The sequence below is a fragment of the Apium graveolens genome, chromosome 9 (genome assembly GCF_009905375.1).
Source record: "Apium graveolens cultivar Ventura chromosome 9, ASM990537v1, whole genome shotgun sequence".
Lineage (NCBI taxonomy): Eukaryota > Viridiplantae > Streptophyta > Magnoliopsida > Apiales > Apiaceae > Apium > Apium graveolens.
Genome location: NC_133655.1, coordinates 190,497,872 through 190,523,617, shown reverse-complemented (window position 1 = coordinate 190,523,617; position 25,746 = coordinate 190,497,872). Strand labels below are relative to the sequence as shown.

General features: G+C 37.8%; 1 non-coding gene across 1 annotated transcript; it reads left to right on the top strand.

The window, feature by feature from the left end:
* The first annotated feature begins 9,627 nt into the window (after positions 1-9,627).
* Positions 9,628-9,734, top strand: LOC141688673 (small nucleolar RNA R71). Its single transcript, XR_012562106.1, has one exon. It is a non-coding gene; the product is annotated as a small nucleolar RNA R71 (small nucleolar RNA).
* The last annotated feature ends 16,012 nt before the right edge of the window (positions 9,735-25,746 follow it).

The following is a 25,746-nucleotide window of genomic DNA, read 5'->3' as shown; positions in this document are numbered from 1 at the left end:
ATCTGACTTCTGGGAGCATTCAGCTTAGCCTATTTAGTGAACTTTTGCCCAGGTCCTCCCTTCTTGGGGGTTGAATCAGGGTTTTGTTCAGTTCTAGGATATTTGTCCTTTGCAATATATTCTAAATCAGTTTCTCGCTTCTTGCCTCCAGTGGGCTCATTACTTACTACGGTCTTCCTCATGCTTTCTTCAACCTTGATATACTTCCCTGCCCTCTCTTGGAGTTGAAACATGTTTTCAGGGGGACGTTTGGCCAAGGACATCTTGAAAAACTCATCCCTGGTTCCTTGTTGCAGTGCTATCATGGCTACCTTATCATCAAGGTCTGGGACTTTTAAAGCCTCCTTTGTAAAATGATTCAGGTAATCTCTCAAGGATTCCTTAGCTCCCTGCACAAGACTCATAAGAGATGCTGAACTTTTCTCATGGACTCTTCCACTGATGAATTGCTTAATAAAAGCCTGACTTAATTCTCTGAACGATCCAATAGAATTTGGGGGCAGGCGACTGTACCATCTCTGAGCCATACCCGACAGGGTTTGAGGGAAGGCCCAACACTTTATAGCATCATTCACGGGTTGCAGCAGCAGTGCATTAGAGAATGTCCTAACATGATTAGCGGGGTCTCCCGTGCCATTATAGGCTTTGATAGTGGGCATCTTGAATTTCCTTGAGATATGGGCATTCATTATCTCTTCTGTGAAGGGTGGAGTTGGATCATCAGGATCTCCAAGGGGAAGGAGATTGCTTGGATCAGTTCTTAGGACAGCAGCCCTTCTTCTTACCGGACCATCTAGGTCTATGACAGGAGGAGGATTTCTCCCCCTAGGAGGTATCTGGGGTCTGGTGGCTTGGTGAGCCTCCAAATCACGCCTCAGCCTTTGGATTTCAGCCTCATGAGCCCTGATCCTTTCCTGCATTTTTTGGGGATTCGCCCCTGCGGTGCTTTGGGGGCGTTGCCTTCCATCGGCCATTGGCTCTTTTCCAGGATGACTCCTTCTCGGGGCCACTTCATCATCCGAAGATTCGGAGTCTCTTTCACTGTAAGGACCAGAAAATTCCCGATCCTCAGGGATAGGACCCAAACCTCGTATATAGGGGGCGACTGCCCTCGTGCTTCACTTCACCCAGCATATCCGCTTCCTCCAACCTCAGGGTGAAGGGGCATCCCATAAGGGGGGTTAGTAGTAACAACAGTTGAATATTCATACCCGACGGGTCGAGAATTCACAGGTATATGTACTTGTTAAACTTGAGGATTCGTACCTTGAATAGTCGGGGGAGTTGTCCCTTGTGGCTGAGGATGAGTTGCCCCTGTCTGGGCTTCCCCCTGAGTAGATGCATAAGTTGAATGGGGAGGAACCTCCACGGTTGATGAAATCACCTGGGTTGTCTCTAATGGTGTTCCTTCCTCTAGAGCTCCAATTGTTATCCGTGTTCTCGCCATGGTTGTTGTTGCGTGTCCCACAGACGGCGCCAAATGTTATGGATAAAAAACTAAGGTTATTATTTGCTGTATTTATTACTAAGATTCGGGAGCTCAAGGCCTTTAATGGCTGCTCTCGTGTTTCGTGGCTCGATCTGCCTTTACGAGATGCCTACGTATCTCTGTGAATTAGAGAATCAAGCCAAAAAACATAGTTCTGATCTGTGGGGTGAGGCCCCTTATATAGATGTTGGGAGTCCTTGAATTGGACTTGGTATAGGAGACTTGGTAGGCAAGTCTCATAATTAGAATGGACTTTGGAGTCCTAGATAGTAGGAAACTGATTCCTTATCCTTTTAGGTCCCCTTGAGGCTAATCTCTAAGGATTTATATCCTTATCGGGACTCTTCTCAACATCTGATTTTTCCCTTATTAATTAATTACGAAATTAATTAATAATCAGGGCTTTTGGGCCTTTTTTATTTCATCAGGCCTGATCTGGTCCATCAGGCTTAACCTTTCTAGTCTGAGTATCATATATCTTTTTATTGGGCCTAGCAGCCCACAGCTTGTACAATTAATGCAGTATTTAATTATACAATCATAATTTATTTATCCCTATCATCGGTCGTACCCCTCTTAATCTTCCAGTGAGTATCGGGCTGGCACAACGTAGCAACAATAAGATCCATATCAAAGTCCTCTGGAGTCTTATCATTCCACGTGTCTTGCCCTACCTTCCTCACGGGCTGCTCAATCACCGTCCGGATAGCCTCTGCACTGTACTCCAAAGTCCTCCCTTGAACCACCGTGAAGCCATTCTTTTCAGCTTTCGCGTTCGCATATAACTCACGAACAACACTCATGGGCACAGCCGCGGGAGCCTCACAAAAAGGAACCCAGCCCATTTTCAGAATCATCTCCAATAGCTTACCATCCTTCCCTGATGGCAGAAAACCTCGTTCCTTGATGATTGGCTTCGAGAGAAGCCTTGTATACTCCGCTTCAGCCTCGGGAGTAGAGAACCTTGGCCTTACATCTCCCACACTTGAAGAATCGGTGGTGCTACTGCTTACTTGTGTTCTTTGTCTCTTGGGTGCCATTGGAATTGAGTAGAGAGAATAAGAGTTGTGTTTGAGAGAGAATTTGTGTTTTAGAGTTTATGAAGTGGTGAAGAAGTTTGTGTATGAGGTGTATGTATATATAGGTGGTGAAAAGAGAATTATATATGTAATAGAAGTGGAATTTGATTATAGGAATAATGGGAGTAATGGGTTTGATTTGGAGAGGAAAATTTGGGATGTGGGTGAGTAAAATTCGGTTGGGAATTGATTTTGTAGCAAAATTCCCGATATCCCCCCTTAAAACTGCCTTTATTTTTTTTCTGAGTCGGGACCTCAGCGCGGGCGCGTGCTAGGACAGTGCGGGCGTGCGCTACTTCTGCCAAACCAGCGCGGCCGCGCGCTGGAACAGCGCGACCGTACCATATTTCTGTATTTTTAGCGGGGTTGCACGCTAGGACAGCACGGGCGCGCCAGGCTTCTGTTGTTAGTCCTGATTTTTTTTTCTTTTTCTGTTTTTTTTGTGTTTTTTCCTTTCTTCTTGCTTCCTCTACCTACTATTGTACAACAAACTTGGGTTGCCTCCAAGAAGCGCTTCTTTTACGTCGCTAGCTCGATGTAGAACTTGAGCTCAAATGGACAATAGAACAGCACTAACCATCTCATGGTTTGCCGTGTCACCATAATAATGCTTCAATCTTTGACCATTCACCTTGAATGCTTGGCCCGGATCATTCTCAAAAATTTCCACCGCTCCATGTGGAAACACAGTTTTGACAATAAACGACCCTAACAATCTTGACTTCAACTTTCCAGGAAAAAGACGGAGATGAGAGTTGAACAAAAGAACTTGTTTCCTCGGAACAAATGATTTGAGCATTAGACCCTAATCAAGCCACCTCTTGACTTTCTCATTGTACATTTTATTGTTCTCATAAGCTTGAAGTCGAAATTCGTTGAGCTCATTCAATTGAAGCATCCTCTTTTTTCCAGCTGCATCCAAATCCAGATTCAATTTCTTCAAAGCCCAATACGCTTTATGCTCCAGCTCCATCGGCAAATGACATAGTTACCATAACTAACTGATATGGTGACATTCCTAACGGAGTCTTGTACGCTGTTCGATAAGCCCAAACAGCTTTATCAAGCTTCAAAGACCAATCCTTCCTCGATGGACACACAACTTTCTCTAAAATGTGCTTGATCTCTCTGTTAGATACCTCGGCTTGGCCATTCGTCTGAGGATGATAAGTCGTAGCAATGCGATGATTCACATTATACCTTTGCATTATATTAGTGAACTTGTGATTGTAAAAATGTGATCCCTCATCACTGATTATGACTCCTGGAGTTCCAAATCTTGTGAATATCTGCTTATGAAGAAAATTAAGCACCACTTTTGCATCGTTCATTGGCAACACCTTACCTTCAACCCATTTCGACATATAATCAACTGCCAATAAGATATACTGATTGTTACAGGATGAGATAAATGACCCCATGAAGTCAATTCTCCAAACATCGAAAACCTCAACCTCGAGAAGCACATTAAGAGGCATTTCATCCCTCTTAGACATATTACCCACACGTTGACATCGATCACATTTCAAAACAAACTGGTGAGCATCTTCAAATAAGGTTGGCCAAAAGAAACCTGCTTGCAGAATACGAGCTGTTGTCTTTTCTCCACCATAATGTCCTCCATAGGACATTGAGTGGCAATCTCTCAAGATCCCCCCCCGTTTCGCTATAAGGAATACATCTCCTGATGATTTGGTTAGCTCCTTGTCGAAAAAGAAACGGCTCATCCCACATATACCACTTCACTTCATATAGAAATTTCTTCCTTTGAGCATAAGATAAGTTGGGAGGCATGATATTACTCACAAGGTAGTTCACAATGTCTGCAAACCACGGTTCTTCTTCTTGCACTACAAATAGCTGCTCGTCGGGAAAAGACTCATTTATCAATGCCTTATCTAATGAAGTAGCATTAGAGTTCTCTAAACGCGAGAGATGATCAGCGACTTGATTCTCAGTCCCCTTTATATCCTTGATCTCTAGTTCAAATTCTTGAAGCAAAAGAACCCATATAATCAATCTAGGCTTCGAGTCCTTCTTTGAGACAAGATAATGAATTGCCGCGTGATCAGTGAAAACTGTCACCTTAGTCCCAAGTAGATAAGATCAAAATTTCTCAAAACCATAGACAATAGCCAAAAGTTCTTTCTCCGTAGTAGTATAATTCAGTTGAGCACCATTTAGGGTCTTGTTAGTGTAGTAGGCCACATGAAACATGTTGTTCTTCCTCTGCCCAAGAACTGCTCCAACTGCATAATCACTTGCATCGCACATCATCTCAAAAGGTTCATTTCAATCAGGTACAGTTATGACTGGTGCCGTGATTAAACTCTTCTTCAGTGTCACAAAAGCTGCAAGGCACTCGTCATCAAACTTGAAAGGGACATCTTTTTCTAGCAAACTGCACAATGGCTTTGAAATCTTAGAGAAGTCTTTGATGAAACGCCTATAGAAACCTGCATGACCAAGAAAACTGCGAATTCCCTTAACATAAATAGGTGAAGGAAGATTTTCAATGACCCCCACCTTGGCTTTGTCCACCTCAAGGCCCTTACTAAAAACCTTGTGCCCAAGAATAATGCCCTATTGTACCATAAAGTGACATTTCTCCCAATTAAGAACCAAATTAGTCTCAACATACCTCTTGAGAACGTGTCCAAGATTTTGCAAGCATTCATCAAAAGAATCGCCGAATACAGAGAAGTCGTCCATGAACACCTCCACATTTCGGCCAATCATATCAGAAAATATGGCCATCATACATCTCTGAAATATGGCTGGTGCACCACGCAGACCAAAAGAAACTCGTTTGAAGGAAAAAGTACCAAATGGACAAGTGAAGGTAGTTTTTTCATGATCTTCTGGAGTGATACAAATCTGATTGTAACCCGAATAGCCATCAAGAAGAAAGTAGTACTCATGCCCAGCCAATCTGTCAAGCATCTGGTCAATGAAGGGCAAGGGGAAGTGATCCTTCCTGGTGGCCTTGTTCAGCTTCCTGTAGTCCATGCAAACTCTCCACCCCGTGACTGTTCGTGTAGGAATAAGCTCATTCTTCTCATTTACTACCACATTAATTCCACCTTTCTTTGGCACACATTGAACCGGGCTTACTGATAGTCAAATATTTTTGCATAATTTTATACCTATTTATTGCTAGCTTTAATATTTTTAAATAAATTAATTGTTGCATTCTCATCATTTTGTAGATATTTGGAAAAATGAGAAATGTGAAGAAAATAGGAGAAAAGGGAAAAAATGGAAGAAATATAATGTCACTTAAGCAACTTGAAGAAAAAGCCAAAAGAAAGAGTTGGTAGAAATCAAGGGTCAAGATCAATAAAATACACCTCTCACTTGGATGGCCAAGATTCACCCAACTCTACCCTAAACCTTATTTTTTAGCTATAAATACCCCTTTCCCCCTTGTATTCAACAAGCTAGTTTTATCTTAGTTTACTCTAAATTTAGTAGTAGTCGCTCTTTTCAATTTCTAGATCTAGTTTTCATTTGCTATCTAATAGCTTTCAATTATTGTAAACACTCTTTTCAATTAATGTTATTCAAGCCTTTTTATTAAATTTTCTCTTATCCTATTATGTCTTGTTATTTTTATTTTGGGTTATGATATCTTTTAAAGTACCACAAGTTTTATATTTAGGGATTTGAAATGAGCCTTTTAAATTTAGAAGTATTAATTGGCTCATTTGTTGGTAGTTGGATTTTTCCGGGGAGCATAAGTTTTCTGGTGAAAATATAATTTTCCAATGAGACCTACATTTTACGGCACTGTTGTTATAATTTTCCGACGAAAGCTCTACTTCAGCTCAAAAATCATTTGTGTTCGGGGTTTAGCTCTCTCGTTAAGTAGTTTATTTAAAATTAATCATTTCACAATTCTTAATTTATTATTCTAGGAGCAATTCTATTTTTCTGCCGACATTTCTTTCTCTGTATTGTCCCTTTAGTATAGTGCTAGTTGCTTGGTTTTTTTTATTTTTTGCCCATTTGTTGTTTTTAGATCATGTATATGTTTATTTCAGGCCCAATTTACTTTTCCATTCAAGCCCATTTTCCAAGTAATTAGTTTATGGAACTTGAAGTCCAAAATGCTACTGACCCAACAAAACAAAACTCCCGGCCTACTTTTACTTGTAGTATTTTGCTTTAATTTTTAATCCTCTCTCATTTTAGTTATTTAATTAATGTTGTTGAGTTAATTTAGTCCACTAAACATGCTTTAGTATAGAATACTCCCGTAGTTTAATTCAATGATAGGGTATTGGTATTTATTTGTATTAATTAAACTTGTCATTAATGGTAACCTAGTTTTAGTAGTATTAATTAGGGTTAATTAATTAATAGCTAGTAGTATTAGTTGCGTAGTTATAGTCTAGATATAATTAGCTCACTTTTTAATGCTGACCCATTTTCTTTATAAAAAAAATTCCTGGCCCAAAGTCCTTTAATATGGTAACTATTAAATTCAATTAATGTAGCCCACTTCTATTTTGTAGCATATTTCTATTTAATTGGTCCATTTCCTTGTCCATTTGTTGTTTCAGTTCTATGTAATCATTTTACTTACTAGTAGTCCATTTACATCTCTTTTTTTTCAATTTTTTTTAAATGCTAGTAGTTGGTTTCTTAATTAAATCATATTGCTATTAGATTTTGTTAATTATATGAGTCGTACTTAATATTTTATTTCTGGTTAAATTAGTATATTTCTGTTAAAAATATTTGAAAGTCGGCTCACTTCGAAATTAAAATTGGTCTAATTCGCCTAGATTGAAAAAATAAGGTGTTGCGAAATAATTTAGTTTCCGCGGAACGAATCTCTAAATATTAAAATGAAAATAGTGCGCTTGCAATTAAAAATGTATATTTTTGGCACATCACTTACCCATGAACTGTCAAACATAGGATAGATGATCCATGCATCTAGCCACTTAAGAATTTCTTTCTTCACTACTTCCTTCATGATCGGATTAAGTCTTCTTTGTTGCTCAACCGTAGGCTTGCTACCTTCCTCTATCAGAATTTTATGCATGCAATAAAAAGGGCTGATTCCTTTGATATCTGTTATAGTCCAACCAATTGCCGATTTGAACTCTCTTAGAAACCTCAGGAGCTTTTCCTCGTCTCTACCTGAAAGGTCAGATGCAATAATAACAGGCAAAGTAGATGCATCACCTAAAAACGCATACCTCAAATGCTCAGGTAAAGGCTTAAGCTCAAGAGTGGGAGCTTCCTCAATAGATGGTTTGAAGCATTTAGGAGCTTTATTCAATTCCTCCACTCCAAGAGATTTAAAAGGAAGATCAATCTTCCTCTTCCAAGGAGAAGCATTCAAATATTGTAATTGTTCTTCACCTTCATCATCTTCACTTTTTGAATTTCCCAATAAGGCTTTTTCTAAGGCATCGGACCTTAGCAATTGATCAAGCTCTGAAGTAACCACAGAATCGGCCAACTCCACCTTTAAGCACTCCTCATTTTCCGTAGGAAATTTCATAGCATTGAACACATTAAAAGTTACATCCTGATCCAGCACGCGCATTATAAGCTCACCCTTCTGCACATCTATCAAGGTTCGGCCAGTCGCCAAGAAAGGTCTTCCCAAGATTATGGAAATCTTCTAATTCTCCTCGAAATCAAGAATGACAAAATCAGCAAGGAAGATGAGTTTTTCAACCATGACCAAGACATCCTCTACAATACCTCACAGATATGTAATAGAACGGTCGGCCAACTACAAGGTCATATAAGTCAGTTTTGGATCAGGTAAGTCTAACTTCTTGAAGATTGACAAAGGCATCAAATTGATGCTAGCTCCCAAGACATATAAGCATCTGTCAAAAGACATTTTTCCGATAGTACACGGAATAGTGAAATTTCTTGGATCTTTAAGCTTCGGAGGTAACTACTGTTGCAGCACAGCACTGCATTCTTCCGTGAGAGCGACAGTCTCTAAATCATCTAGCTTCACTTTCCGAGAAAGAATACCTTTCATAAACTTTGCGTAACTAGGCATTTGCTCAAGAGCCTCTGCGAAAGGTATGTTGATATGAAGTTTCTTGAACACCTCCAATAAATTTTCAAATAGCTTGTCCAACTTTTTTTCTGAAGCCTCTTAGGAAAAGGCGGTGGAGGATAGATCTTTTTCTCCCCTGTCTTACCCTAAGGAGGAGTGTGCTCAACAGTAGTCTTCCTTGGTTCCACTTGTTCTTCATGCTGCTCTACTTCTTTCTAAGCCCCAGCTTCTTCAGTCAACTCTCGAGTTTGTTCGGGATTCACAACCTTTCCAGACGTCAAAGTGATTGCCTTTACCTGCTCCTTAGCTTCCTTCCTTCCTGGCACTTCAGTGTCACTAGGTAGAGTACCAGATTGATGATTTAGCAAGGCATTGGCCATTTGCCCAAATTGATTTTCCAAGGTCTTGATGGAAACAACTTGACTCTTGCACATTAGCTTCAACTCCTCTAATTCAGATTTTTCATTAGCTTATTGCAGCTGGAGTTGTTGTCTCGGTGCATATTGCGGTTGCTGAAAACCAAGGGGGTTGTACTGCTTAGCTGGATACCGCTGATAAGGCTGTTGAACCGCATTCTGAGCGTTGCTCCAACTGAAATTAGGATGATTACGGTTGTTAGGATGATAAGTGGCTGGTACAGGTTGCTGTGAATGCTGAAAGTTGCTCACGAACTGAGCTGATTCACTTGTGAACTAATCAGTCTCATGGGCACAAACACAAAGCTCACAGACACTAGCAATTTGATTAACCCCATGATTAGCTAAAGTGTCCACCTTCATCGTCAAAGCCTTAAGTTGGGCAGCTATAGCAGTTGTTGCATCAAACTCCAGAATTCCTTTAATTTTCCCTGAGTTAGTCTCTGGGAAGGATTCTGGTACTCATTAGCAGCCATCAGTTCAATAAGTTCATAAGTTTCATTGTAACTTTTAGCCCGCAAGGCTCCTCCTGATGCTGCATTGAGCATGGGTCTAGAAGTAGCACCCAATCCATTGTAGAAATAGTTAATAATCATCCAATGAGGCATGCCATGGTGTGGGCACTTCCTTAGCATCTCCTTATATCGATCCCAAGACTCACACAGAGATTCTCCAGTTTGTTGAGCAAACTGAGTAAGAGCATTCCTAATTGCAGCAGTCTTCGCCATAGGGAAGAATTTAGTGAGAAATTTTTGAGCAAGATTTTCCCAAGTGGTGATAGACCCTGCTGGTAGAGAATATAACCAGCACTTAGCTTTGTCCCTCAGAGAGAATGAGAAGAGTCACAGTTTAATAGCATATTCTGTCACATTATTAAACTTGAACATGTTGCAGATCTCGATGAAATCCCTGATGTGCATGTTGGGGTCTTTAGTAGGAGAACCCCCAAACTGAACTGAGTTTTGTATCATCTGAATCGTCCTTGACTTGATCTCAAAAGTGTTAGCCTTGATGGCTAGCCTGATAATGCTTGACTGAATTTCATTAATTTTAGGCTGAGAATAGTCCATCAAAGCCTTAGGATTTTCTGCTTGATCACCCATCTCTACTAACACTGGTTCCTCGACTTTCTCTTCTTCTTCTACCTTTTTTTTCTTCTTCAAAAACTTCCTTTCGAACCACCACAACTTCTTCCTCGGCTTTATCCATTGTTCTCTTACGACTACGCGAATGCGTATGCATACAACCTCGCTAGAGTACCTGAAATAAGACAAGGAAACAAATAAGTAACAATGTCCGAGTCAATGAACTTTAACGACCACTGATGGAAAATACATAAACTAAAAATTAACACTGCAGTCCCCAGCAGCGGCGCCAAAAACTTGTTAGTCGCTAAACACACGCTAATAATACACGCAAGTATACGCGTTCGCAAGTAATATAGAAACTTTTCTAGTTCGTTCCCACAGAGACTGGCTTGGTTAACTAATTAATTTATGCACTTAAGCAACAATGTATGATTATTATTCAATTCTAAGACGATAACAAATTGAGGTTGTTTATAACTAAGAATTAAACTAACAATTATAACTAAGAGAATAAGATGATTGAATTAATATATATGAAAACATGGGATTCTAATTTCATTAAATACTTAATTCAATAGCCTTTTTGTTCTTAATCTTAGCATGCAATGGTGATGACACTAATCAGATAACACGAAACTGATAAACGCCAACTTTCGTTGTACGAATACCATACTACTAGACATCCACAAAAGAGATAGAAGCTAAATAGACATCAATTATATTGAGACCCTAAATGTCTATAGAATTTGACAACATAACGGTTTAAGCACAAGTTATCTATCTTGATTACATAGGGCAAGTAAGATGGTTAAAATAACCTACGAATCATGCATAAAAATAACACATGAACCTATGCTGGCATGGCAAGTTTTAAATCCTTAAATTCACTTTCGCTTCATTAAAAATTAACACACTATCTTATAAGTTTGTGACGCTCATAAGACGAATACGCACAACCAATACTAGGTTATCAAACAATCACCACACACTAAAGCATCGAAACAAATTAACTAAAGAAATCCATATATAAATACGTTAGAACCCCACGATAACGATTAGCCCATAATCAGACTCATCATCAACGTGGGTTTTGGTGAAAGCATGGTATAACAAACGTAGTCTTTATAACGAATAAAAAAACCAAGTTAACACAAGAGTATAGGTTCAACAAAACAAGAAACGAGCATCCAAGATTATAACTCAAAACAAAGATTCACAAGAATAAACTAGATCGTCTTCACCTTTGTTGAATTATGCTATAGGTCTCTTGTTGTCTTCTCCTTGCGCTTTGATATGTCTCAGACTTGATTACGTATGAAAAACGAGCTAAAGTTATTTATATAGAAGCCCCATGCAATCCAGAAGTCCTCCAATTGTAATTATAATAGAATCAGGATTCTCTGATTTCGTACCGGCGCGGCCGCGCGCTATCACAGCGCGGGAGCGTAGCCTTTCTGACATCCTGGCGCGGCCGCGCGCTTGACCAGCGCGGGCGCGCCATTCTTCTGGAAAAACTTCATATTTTCTTCTTTTCCTTGCTGCTTCGAGCCGGCTTTCCACGAGCTTTTATTCCAACACCATCTTGACATATAATTAGCACCAAAACAATGCTAATTCACCCGATTACCTAGATAATGCCTGGAATGCAAAAACACTAGAAAACACGTCAAAACACTTAACAACTTGAGTACAAACGCATCAATTCAAAGCTTATTAGAGCATTATAAAGTGTCATAAATTTCACTCAACATACCCCCAAACTTGAATCGATGCTTGTCCTCAAGCATAAACAAACTCAAAGAACAAGAACAAAAATGCATGAATGCAACTAATATGAATGCAACGATTCCAATAGAATAACTAAACCAATCAACGAGCAACATCTCAACAAATGCAATTACTCGCATAAAGATCAATTAAATCATACAATTCAACTTATAAACTAGAGACGTGCGTGTGTGCAAATGCTTACGGATATACTATCGCAACTAGATCAATAATCATGACTCACTGCTCAACAAGGAAATCGCAAGGTTATAAATAAAATAAAAAGGTAGACTCAAAATAACTTATAACACTTCAATTCTTATATTGGAGTTTTATACGGATTCATGCTTTTATTCAAATAAAACAAAACACATATATTTATTTGATTGTGCAATGAGTGAGGTCCATAAAAGACTTATACAATAGTACCCATGTAGCGAGTGTTAGGTTAATGGATCCCAGACTATAATTCTTGTACCACCTCGAGCTGTAATTTATTATATCTCCAAGTCTTCAAATCTTCTAATCTACGGGTCTTCGTACTTTAAAATATTTTCAATCCTCTCGAGTACAAAAACCACTTAATAGTATTTCTAAAAATAATACTCCATTTCCTTTCATGGATCACTTACTTCTAGTGCAAGGGTCTGGTTCATTTTTACTTTTGGTTCTGACGAACGAATAATCATTGAGTCAGAAGACTAGTTACGCACTCAGCCCTTCGTATTATACCCGTATAAACCACTGTCAAGTCTTCTACCAGATATAACCAACTTCACTCAGAATCCTTGAGGTCTTCACACTGATCCTGATAACTGCTTCGAATGACTCCAACTTTATTCCTACACATCCTGAACATGTTAATGAACTTCATACGTATCATTATTGATGTCTTCTTCACTATAGCTACCAAAACCATCGTGTATATGCCCAATAAATAATCTATATTGATTCTAGTGGAATATAGATTATTTCAAAGTCCTGTGTTCTAAGTTAAGTTATACAAACCAGTATTGTTGAGCTATACATACAGCTTCAATCTTGTTCAACACATTGTACTAGAATATATGTATTCCCATTTACACCAATTTGTCCTATCTAGATTAGAGAGGACATGTTGCAGCTTTATTGGGACCATCTTGATTATATTAATACGCTTCTTGATCTTTAGCTGAGTGTCTCCTTTCCTTTCTCTCTAAGTTTAGCTGTAGGTTTGACGCCTTTTCATAGACCACCTCCATGTAAAATGCGCTGCAGTGATTTGTTTCTTCTGAAACCCTTATTTATCTTGTTGTAAATTTGGCTAAGTGAAAATATCATGAAGTATAATCATCCTTCACTTTACGATATAATTCAAATTTGGAATTCACGATATAGTACTGTTATTCCCTAACAATACAACAACAGAATTACAGAAGAGGGATTGAATGGAATTTTGGTTTTTTTTGCTTTTATGAAGAATCAATTCTTAATATACAACCGTGTTTGAATATACAAGAATCCAAATAGACTATGTGAGCATTCAATTAACACAAAGTAAATAAACAAGTGTTTAAAAACTTTCTGGTGTATTTGTATTTCTACTAGAGATGTATATATTGAAAAAATCTCTGTGATGCAAGAATGCACATAGCTGCTTACAAGTATCCTACAACTTAGAACTTAAGAGACTATGAATGTAGCTTATTTGCCCTGTTGTTCTTAATCTTGTAATTCTTAACTTCTAAAATACTTGATACACTTGGTTTATAAATCACCAAGTTACATGTGCAATAGGACAAAAATATTTCAATCAACTAAGTCCAATTCACATGTTTCTTCATTTCTCTATCCAATGCAAACCAAGTTAGATACAACATCTTTGAACGAGCATGTCTTGTATTGAAATGGAAATGCTTCATTTTCTTCTAAGACTTGCAATCAAGATGCCACATTCATTTTATACATTATCAACCCATGTGACTCTGTGCCAGCTTCTGTCAAGTCCCTTTCAACTGTTATCTTTGTTGATTTTCCGTTGATACTTCATATATATTATCCTTTGACACTATATTGGTGTCATCTGTTGAAACATTCTTGATAACATCCGTTGATAGCTTTAACTGATACCTGTTAAAGGCTTGACTTCTCCATTGAAGGCATATTACTTGATCAGTTGAAGCTTGTGGAGACATCCATTGACAGCTTTGTGGATTAGCAGTTGAAGTTGTTTCCATAGCAGTTGATACTTTTTTACTTATATAAAATTACAAGGCATTTTCTATTTATAATTAACAAGCCTATTTTGTATATCTTTCTAGTAGTCAACATGACTAAGAAACTACTAAGAAACTACCAAATCCCCCATATATTCTAGTGTACAAAATGTGCAACATACTTATTCATATAAGCTACTCCTTCAACGGATAGATATATGAGGTTATCCATTGAAGGCTACAAAAGACATTTAATTAATCTACTTAGGTGTTTTGGTGAATTATCATCGAGACTACAATATATCCCTAACAATCTCCCCCAATTTATGTCTAACAGAATTATAGGCATAAATTCAGGTTGACTTGATGATAACAAAATACCCTATAGAACTGATACATTAAAAAGTAGATAAATTGTAAAATATTGCATTTGAATTGTACAGAGAAAGTTAAAAGAGTTTTATATGCCATTTTTCAAGGTGTTCCTCTAGACTGAGCAAATGATTTCCTTTTCCTTGATTCCCTTATCTTCTTCCCCAATCTCTCATTGTTTTCCTTAATCTGAAGTTGGACTTGTCTGTAGAATTCAAATTTATCTTCTTCATTGATATCCAGCATCTCTTGCATTTTTTGATAGTTTCATTATCAGAGATTTTGAGCTGGTCTTCAAGTCTGAAAAATCTCTTGACATACTTTTTATCCCTAAACTCCGTAATCCAGTAGGGCTTCATACGCACTCTATTCCCAATGATTGGAATAGTTAAAACTCTTGGTAGTGTACTAGGATCTCTCCAGCTTTGTCTAATTTAACTTATCTTTTTAAGTATTTTTTACGTGGAAACCTTTTTGAATCGAAAGTCCTTCTTCATAGCAGAAAATATTTTGACCAAGAAATTGTAGCTTTTAATGAGAGTCCCGTAGAGAGGCCATGTGATCTTAATATCCCTTTGAATCTGAACACCAATCTTTCTGGAAGCATTTAGTTAGCAACAATCCCTCTTACTTCATCCATTTCATCCATAAAGAGTTCAATTTCTGAGAATTACTTGATGTCACATATGTAGAGTTGGTCATCTTTGTTGATAGTAGGCTTGGGTTTTGAGATGGCTTTGGTTTGAGGTAGGGTTAGTTTAACTCCTTTGCTTTCCCTTTTTGAAGTTCTCTTTTTGGTTGGTAGAGGTATGTGTAGATCAGGAATTGGTAAACTATCCCAATCTATAGGCTCATCCTTTGGCACAATTGGCTCACCATAAAAGTTGACCTCAAGATTGACCTTAATTTCAGCTGCTTCCATAGAGGACACAATTGGTTGTCTTGAAGGCATAGATTGAGATGGTTCACTTTCCTCTTCTTTAAAAAAAATTTGCTTACCCATGTACCAGGCTTCATCTTGATTTTTTCCTCTTTTCCATTCAAGCTTCTTTTCTTTCTTCTTATCAGCCAATTTTTATTTTAGTTCAGTTGAAGGTTTCTCATCATTCTTTTGAGCTTCAACAGTGGCTTGCCTTTTCTTTGGCTTTGGCAATGGTTTTATTCCCTTGTCTTCCTCTTTCTTCGCTTCAATAAAATGAGAAAACCCACTCATCACAAAGATTATTTGTCCATGTCTGTAGATTCTTTCAGTTCTACTTCTTAAAGCTGCATCCTTAGTTGTTTTATAGCTTTCAATTGTCTTACCAAGAAGCTTCAGTTCATCGGGCATGGGTGGTAAATAGTTAAGCAACATTGGATATTTGTTTGAGAATTTAAAATTCGATGGTTTGGGATTTAGCACCACAATGGGCTTGAGTTCATTTCTAATTGAGCTTTCTCCCTTTTCACCATTTCCCAGCTTCACTTCTCCTAGAGTTAGTGGCCTCAACTATGTGATGTGTTTCACATATTTGATGATTGAGCAGTTGAGCTAAAAACTTGAGAAATTCTTGTATCAATATTTTTTACTGTTCCATAATCTTCAATTCAGCTGTAACCAGATTAATGAGATCAATGCTATCTAGCTCCCCCTTGGCTGATGACTTTGGCATTGTAATAGATGGAACTATTACTTTAGACACTTGAAATGCACATCCTTCTCCCCCTTTTTGTTATCATCAAGTTGAAGTGTAGGAGTTGAAGTTTGTGCAGCCACCAGCTGTTGGAGTAATTGATTCTATATTTCTTGATTGTGAAGTATCTTGGCAACTGAGTCTTTAATATTTGACATTATTGTGCTCAAAGCCTCAATTTTTTTCTAGGTCACTTTCTTTGCCGGGCTTAAACTGAATCTCTCTCATAGTAGCTATAGGAAGCTTCTCATCCAACCTTGATTGCACATCCTTCTTTACCTCATCAATGGAAAATTTAAGACCATCCAACTCTAGATCGTGGGCGAGATTTTGAATTCTGTTAAGTTGGAGAGACTCTAGATGAGCTTGAAGAAGTGACCTTACAGTGGCATTTGTAGTGGCTTTTATTGTTGTCTAGGTTTGATTGATCAGTTTGAAGAGTGTGGAGGTGAAGCGATGAGAGTTGCATTCCTTACTAAACATCCAATCAGGTGTTTCTATTTTAGAGCTAGGGCTTGCATCTCCCTTATGTTAGTGCCATCTTAATCACCAAACTCGTCATCCATTCAATCATCAGCATCATCTTCACACTGAAATTCATCCTCAGCTACAGAAGGTAGGCTTGAAATGGCATCCTTGGCCCTTTGCATAGATGCAGTTTTGTGAACAAGATTCAAAGTTCTTTTAGCCTCCTCATTTCCTGAGCAACCAAAGTTTGAAAGGCTATAACAGGGTGAGTAAATGTCCCATCATTGAGGGAAATGGAATCTATAACATCTCTGTATTATTTCTAAAATAGTCTTTACCTTTATGCATTACTGACATTCATTGACTCACTTGCAATGGCTTCCACCGTTATATCATCGGTACCTGCTTTTCTCTCTTTATCTCTCTTTTCTTGCATCAGGGGCTCCCCCTGGCTCACACCACTCACACCCTAACCTTCACCTACTAAGGTGGGACTCAACTCACTCACTTTTCCATACTTAAAGTGTAATATCTGGGATATACCGTGTAATTATTTTTGCTAATTAAATAATTATTATGTGTGTTCAGTATCTATTCTGTGAATTAACTGTTAAGTATTATTTGTATTTGAATATTCAAAAATAGTATTAATTGAGTATTTCAATTTTTATATGTCCAAAATAAAAGATAGATAATTGTCATATCTTCCTAATTATTTTTATGTTGATTTATGAATTTATATGAATCATATGAAATTTATAAAATCTTTTTCCGAGTATTTAAAATCTATTTTATAAAAACGGGAACCCAGCGACGTCAACCGTTATTACGTTTTTGGAACTCGAAACTCTTCCGAGAACTCCATTCCTAACCTAATTGTAATATTCCGAGCATTTTCCATGTTTCGACTTTTTCGATCCGGCGTACGGTTTGTCCTGCGCGGGTCCCGACACAATATTTTCGATACAGTATTCGTTTCGGTAAATCAATAAAAACCCATATTTTAGATAAACGGGAGCTTTTTATTAAACTATCACAATTATCACTTCATGATACGTGTAACCAGGCGCTGAGACCAAGACCGCAGTACAAATTGTACTGATTTGGATAATTATCCCAAAAACCGATACCGTTTGGATCAGTTTTTACAAATAAACGTACCGTTTTATATCCGGGAGGATCCAACGGGATAATAATTTTCCGTAAATATAAATAGCCTTTTACCGTATTTTATTTTATATTAAAATCATTTGCAGACAGATAAATATATAATTTTATAGAGAAAAATCCTATATTCATAAACTGTTTCAAGAATCAAACCAACTTTTGAAGGTGTTATTGATCTTTGTTTGAAAAGCTCGAGTACTGGATTTGAAGGTCTTGAAAAGCTCTATCAGAATCTGTAATCTATACACCTGCAGAATGAAAGGTTTAATTTCTAAAAATTTATTTATTTTCGAATTATTTTTATGAAAAATATGAATTTTTGTTCGGATGATTGTTTGTATGATTTGATGATTGCATGTTGTAGAGCTTGTTCTCCTGATGATTTTGGTATATTATACGTCTGATTTGGAGTTCAATAACATGTTCAAATTTGAGTTTGATTTTCGAATTTTAAAATTAGGGTTTATAACCCGTATGAATGTTTTCAATTGAAATTTGGGGGTTTTTGATTCAGGGGTTATTAGCTGTTGATTTATAGTGAGTTGTGTTCCTTATGAAATTTGCAATCGATTGATATATAGCTTGTTAACAGAGGATGCTTGAATCGAAGAGAGTTGTGTTTTAAAGATTTACGATGTTCAACGGAAACCGGCGATGTTCTTGGCCAATTTCCGGCCAGAACAGGGATGATTAGAATGTTTTGATTGCGTGAACAAGTTCCTGGTGTTGCGTAGTGTTGATCTGGAGGTGTTAGTGGGGTGAGGACGCCGGGATCGTCTTCTCCGGTAACCCCCGATTTTCCGGCGACTGGAACTGCAAAATTGCAGTTTAGTCCCTGTAGTTTTGAAGATGGTGAATTTTAGTCCCTGTAGTTTGCAAAGTTTTCAAAAATAGGATTCCTGTTTATAAAATGTTTAAAAATCATATTTCCTATTTATTTTTATTATAAAAATTCATTTTTAATTTCTGAAAATTCTAAAAAATTAGTATTTTAATTTCGAAAATTATTTTTAATTCAAAAATAAATCTGAATTAATTAGTTAATTAATTTCAGTTAATTTTTAATTGATTAATTGGTCAATTAATTCGAAAATTAATTGATTAATTGATTTAATTAATTATTAATTGATTTTAATTAATTATTTAATTAGATTTAATTATTTAAAAATAATTTAAAAATTCCGAAAAATAGTTTCGAGCTTTAAAATATTATTCTAAATTATTTCCAAGGCTCAATAATTATTATAAAATTGTTTCGGAGCCAGAATTGGCCAGCCGAACCCTATTTATTAACCCGAAATTGATCCAATGACCCGTTTTAATTCTGAAAAATGTTTTAAAAATCATTTTAAATACCCGAAAGCCTATTTATAACCCGAGACTTCTTTATAAATGATTTTCTATTGATTATGTGATGTATTATGTGTTATATGTGACTTGTTGATTGACTATCGGTCTATACATTCGGTGTTTGCTTGATTATTGCATAACTTTCAATCCGTTAATCGGATTTGGGTAAAACGAAGGGTAGATAGAAGTATGTGTTGAATAGAATCCTATAAGTTGATGATTGATAGATGCTTATAATATGTGAGCAGAAGAGGCAAGACGTAGGAAAGGGAAACAGGTAGTTGAGGAGTAAAACGATTGTGATTGGAAGCGAGTGCAGGATAGTAAGATAATACCAGGCAAGTGTTCTGAACTTTCTCGAGATATTGTAGTACTTGATAGTCTTGTTGACATTGCAAGTGCTTTGAAGCACAAAAACCTAAACCCTGATTTCAGTTATTGTTCTTGAGCCATGAACCATATTCTTTCTAAGCCATTGATTATTGTATACCCAAACACGAACCACAAATCTACGATACTACTCCACAAATACATACAAACTAAATACCAAACACTGAACTGAATTATTATATACTCAACCCATGGTATCTTATGCTTTGAAAGACCAAATTATTGAAACCCTGAAACATTGATTCCTTTGTTATCCAATTCTTTCATTACCCAACATCCAAGCCTTGAAAGTACCTTGTTGATCCACACAAGGGTTGAAACCCTTTCATTGTTAAACACTCACTTTTGTTAATGATTCTGATTATTGTTTATTATTATTTAATTTTGTTATTATGTTAGAATTGGATTGTTTTTATAAAATTGTGGACCAGATTCGTGGTCAGACCATATAATGGTCAAGTTAGGCCAATGTGTGCCTTAGATCCAGTAGGTAGAGCAATGCTGTGTGCTTTGCTCGGGGTTAGTGCGTGACTGATCAGCAGCCTAACCTTGGTTTTAAAATAAAAATATAGTATCCAATTCTAAATCATAATCCATTGTTCACTTGATATCATAACCATATTCACTTAATGATCATTATTCTCAGTTTTGTCATTGTGACTTGCTGAGCTAGTTAGCTCATTTGTGCTATGTTGTTTATACTCTTTCCAGTTAAAAAGGAACCAGTTGGTAGCAAGGATCCCCAGTCCGGTGCGAGAACTAGGGATTAAGGTTGTTGAAGCTGAGCTAGTAGGCTTCTTTTGGAATAATGTAAATTTGTAAAAGTTTGTAATATGTTTAATACTCAGTTTGAGTTTGAATGGTTGGGATTTAATCGGTATGTAATATATTAGTGTGTTTGGCTTGTGTTTATACTTTAACCTGTTGCGATCCGTGGTAGTTGGTAAGTAGGGTCAGTGCATATTATTATTATTATCTTTATTATTGTTATAAGCAGGTTGTAAACAGTGTGTGTGTGGACCCCAAACTTCTGACCCGGGTTTGGAGGGCGCCACAGGTTTGGTATCAGAACTACAGGTTATAAGTCACCGACACAAGCCTAGGTTGACGGGAATGGGTAGAGGGTTAGGATTAGAAGTAAGGAATAGAATAGTAAAACGTTGAGAGGTTGAGTGTTACGGTATAACCAGTAGTAGTATAATTTGCGTCATGGTTCGAGATTCTTGTATTACGATATAATTTCAGATAGCAGCGATGGTCGACTCTTTTATTCCTGTATCAGCTGATCACTCAGAGCCTTCAGTTGGAGCACCAGCATCGGATCCCCGTCCTGTTATTCCACCAACATTGGCTATTTTACCTCCACCAGTGTTGCAGCCCGTACCACTGCAGGCTATTCCACCTCCAGGCATGAGGCCACCTGTTAGAGGACCCCCACCTGCTGATTCAGGCTTTACTAGTCATTCATTTACAGGAGTACCTTTTCAGTTCTCTTCCTATCCTGTCCCATATCATCAGTTTGAGGCTTGCCTTATGGAGCAGCGATTCTTTCAGGGTCAGATTCAGGAGTACTACATATCATGCGTACCAGAGAGGTTGGGAGTGGTGAGAGGCGACTGAGAGAGAGGCTACAGGTGTTTCGTAGAGCAGCTGCTGTGAGGATTGTTGAGGCTACACATGAGGACATCACCCCTGATTTCCTTGTGGAGTGGGCTAAGTGGGTTCTAGAGGAGCTTGAGGAGATTGGAGGTCCAGACTTGCCATGAGTCAGAGATTCTGAGCAGTGTTGTTATGGTTATGTAGTATGTACAGTAGTGTGTAGTGTGTATCAGTAGACTTTTGAGTTGTATTTATAGACTAGCGATGTTGACTAGTGAGTAGGTTGTTGTACCCTTTTGCTTTTACTTTCGAAGCATTTTTACGCTTGTACCACCTAAAACTTTTGATCTATATATATCAGTACCTTTTCTTTTCCAGCACTGTCATTTACTTTATCACACTTGTTTTACTTTACCTTACTTATTGCACCAGTTATACCCTGTGATACCATGTACCCTGTTTTCCATAACTGTTTATATTCTGTAAAGAAGCAAGCAATTTACTTAGTTACAACTGTTTTCAAAAAGAGATATTCCTGTTTTACAAAACTTTTCCTTTATGCAAAGATTTGATTCAAAAGCTAAATAAATTGTTTGATTCTTTACAGAAAATGCCTCCCAGAAGAAATACCCGCACCCACACCCAAAATGAAGAAACCAACAACAACAACAATAACAACCAAGATGAGACAAACCAGAATGTGAACCCAGGACCCATAGACCCATCAATAGCCCAGATTCTCCAAATCTTGGCCCAACAAACAGTTCACCTGGCACAATAACAACAAAGATAGACCAATTCCCAGGTAACTTTCAAAACTTTTCAGGCAGTAAACCCACCAGAATTCAAGGGTTCCTTAGAGCTAATTGAAGCAAATGTGTGGTTAAAGGAAATAGAGAAGGCATTTTCCTTGGTAAAAGTGAAAGAGGAGCAGAAGGTTGAGTTTGCAAGTTACTATTTGAAGAATGAGGCCACCTATTGGTGGGAGATGGTGAAGACATTGGAAGGTACAGATGTTATTACTTGGGAAAGGTTTAAGGAATTGTTTTTAGAAAAATATTTTCCTCAGTTTGTTCAAGACCAGATGGAGCTGAAAATTTTAGAGTTAAAGCAAGGAACTATGTCGGTGTCAGATTATGAGAGTAAATTTGAGGAATTATCAAGGTATGTGCCGTCGTATGTTGATACTGATAGGAAGAAAGCTAAGAGATTCCAGCAAGGCTTGAAGCCATGGATCAGAGGAAAGGTAGCTATCTTTGAATTGGAAACCTATCCACGAGTTGTACAAAAGGCTATGATTGCGGAGACAGAAAGTGAGATGTCACAGAAGGAGAAAGAGAGCAAGAAAAGGAAGGTTGAGGGAAGTGAGGGTCAGTTACAACCAGGGAAGTTTCCAAATTTTAAGAAGGGCAAGTTTCAGCCAGGGAGAAATTTTAATTTCAGGACACAAAATGCAGGAGAAGGAGGCCAGGGCAACCGTCCAGCTAATGTGAATCAGCCAAATCAGTTGAGATTAACTTTTCCAGATTGTCAAGTTTCTGGAAAGAAGCATGGGGGAGTTTGTAACAAGTTGAACATGGTATGTTTCAAATGTAATCATAAAGGGCACTATTCGAGGGAGTGCCCAAATCAGCCAGCAAGAGAGCCAGCAAATAAGGATCAACCTATCCGGAATCCAGCAGTGAAGGTTCCAGCCATTGGATTTATGTGCTTCAAATGTGGAAAGCCAGGACATATGGCCAGGGATTGCAAGACACCAGCCCCAGTCAGTAATGCATTGAGGATTATGGGATCTACCCCAACAGTGAATGAGACTCCAAGGGCTAGAGTTTTCGACATGTCAGTGAAGGATGCTATCCAGGATACAGATGTCGTGGCAGGTACGCTCAATGTGAATTCTTTATGTGCCAAAGTGTTAATAGATTCGGGAGCAACTCAATCATTTGTTTCACAAGATTTTGTTAGCAAGTTAAATTGTCCAGTAGAGTATTTAAATGAAATAATGACTGTGGAATTAGCAAACCAAGAACGTGTAACTGTGAATCAAGTTTGTGGGAATTGTGAGGTTGAGATTTCTGGTAGTAAGTTTTGTGTAGATTTGATACCATTTAAGTTAGGAGAATTTGACATTATATTAGGGATAGATTGGTTATTTAAGCATGATGCCCAGATAGATTGTCGAAATAAGAAGGTAATAGTAAAGACGTCTGATGAAAAGATAGTAACGTTCAAGGGCCCAGAAAAAGTAAAAAAGTTCTTAACAATAATTCAAGCTGAGAAGTTATTACGGAAAAGATGGAAGCACTTTATAGCCTACGTGATTGACAAGAGTCAGGAGCCAGCAAAACTTGAAGATATTCCAGTAGTAAATGAATTTCAAGACGTGTTTCCCGACGAATTACCAGGACTTCCTCCAGATAGAGAAATTGAATTTGCGATCGACTTAGCACCTGAAACAAAACCAGTATCCAAGGCCCCGTATAGAATGGCGCCCGTCGAAATGAAAGAATTAGCGAAGCAATTACAAGAGCTGTTAGAGAAAGGAGTAATCAGACCCAGTGTATCCCCGTGGGGTGCACCGGTATTATTTGTCAAGAAGAAAGATGGAAGCATGAGACTATGTATCGACTATAGGGAGCTCAACAAGCTTATAATCAAGAATAAGTATCCGTTACCCAGAATTGATGATTTGTTTGACCAATTGAAGGGAGCCAAGTATTTCTCCAAGATCGATTTAAGATCGAGATATCATCAACTGAAGATCAAGCCAGAAGATATACCAAAGACAACTTTTCGAACAAGGTATGGACATTATGAATTTCTAGTGATGTCTTTTGGATTGACCAACGCCCCGGCAGCATTTATGGACTTGATGAACAGAATTTTCAAGGAATACTTGGACAAGTTCATTATTGTATTTATAGACGATATTTTGATCTATTCAAAGACAGAAGAGGATCATGCGGAACATTTAAGGACAGCTTTGGAGATTTTAAGGAAAAAGAAGTTGTATGCTAAATTCTCGAAGTGTGAGTTTTGGTTACAGGAGGTTCAGTTCTTAGGACACATAGTTAGTAATGAAGGGATCAAAGTAGACCCGGCAAAGATCGAGGCAATTACAAATTGGGAGAGACCAAGGATACCCACCGAGGTAAGAAGTTTCTTAGGATTGGCGGGATATTATCGTCGATTCATTCAAAATTTCTCGAGGATTGCCACATCATTAACAAAGCTTACACGAAAGAATGAGAAGTTTATATGGAACGACAAATGTGAGGAAAGTTTTCAGGAATTAAAGCGACGATTAATCACGGCACCTGTTTTGTCACTTCCAGATGATCAAGGGAATTTCGTAATTTATAGTGATGTTTCTTACAAAGGATTAGGATGTGTTCTTATGCAGCACGACAAGGTGATTGCGTATGCGTCAAGGCAATTGAAACCACACGAACAAAAGTATCCTACTCATGATATGGAACTAGCAGCCATAGTGTTTGCTTTGAAGATTTGGAGACATTATCTGTATGGAGAGAAATGTGAAATTTATACGGATCACAAAAGTTTGAAGTATATATTTACCCAGAAGGAACTTAATATGAGGCAAAGGAGATGGTTAGAGTTGATCAAGGATTATGATTGCTCAATTAATTATCATCCCGGTAAAGCGAATGTTATAGCAGACGCATTAAGTCGGAAGGAAAGGTTAAATGTGTTATCCGTACCTGAAGAGATATATAAGGAATTTCAGAAATTGGAATTGGAGATTAGAGTTTGCAAGCCTGAGGAAGTAAAAGGGTACAGTATGATTTTCCAACCAGAATTATTAGAGAAAATAAAGAAATGTCAGGAAGATGTAATGGATCAAGATATAAATCGTTTGGTAGGGGAAGAGTTATGCACGCAGAAAGATGACCAAGGTATTCTGAGGTATTCATCTAGAATTTGGATTCCACCGGTGACAAAGTTAAAGAATGAAATTCTACAGGAGGCACAAAATTCAAGGTATTCCATCCATCCAGGAAGTACCAAGATGTATAGAGATTTAAAGAAGAATTATTGGTGGCCATACATGAAGAGGGAAATTGTGGAATGGGTTAGCAAATGTTATACCTGTCAGAGGGTTAAAGCAGAGCATCAGAGACCAAGCGGATTGCTACAGCCATTGGAGATTCCAGAATGGAAGTGGGAACACATTGCCATGGATTTTATAGTTGGATTACCAAGGACAAGGGCTAATCATAATGCCATTTGGGTTATAGTGGATAGACTTACCAATTTAGGTCATTTTTTGCCTATAAATGAAAGATTTTTGCTCGACAAGTTAGTCCATATGTACCTAAAGGAAATTGTAGTTCGTCATGGAGTTCCGGTGTCTATTGTATCTGATCAAGATCCAAGATTTAATTCAAGATTTTGGAAGAGTTTTCAAGAATGTTTAGGAACAAAATTGAATAGGAGTACGGCCTATCACCCGCAGACGGACGACCAAAGTGAAAGAACGATCTAGACAATCGAGGACATGTTACGTGTTTGTGCTATTGGTTTTAAAGGAAGTTTGGACGAGCATTTACCCCTGGTAGAGTTTGTTTATAACAACAGCTATCACGCCAGCATTGGGATGCCACCCTATGAAGCCCTTTATGGACGCAAATGTAG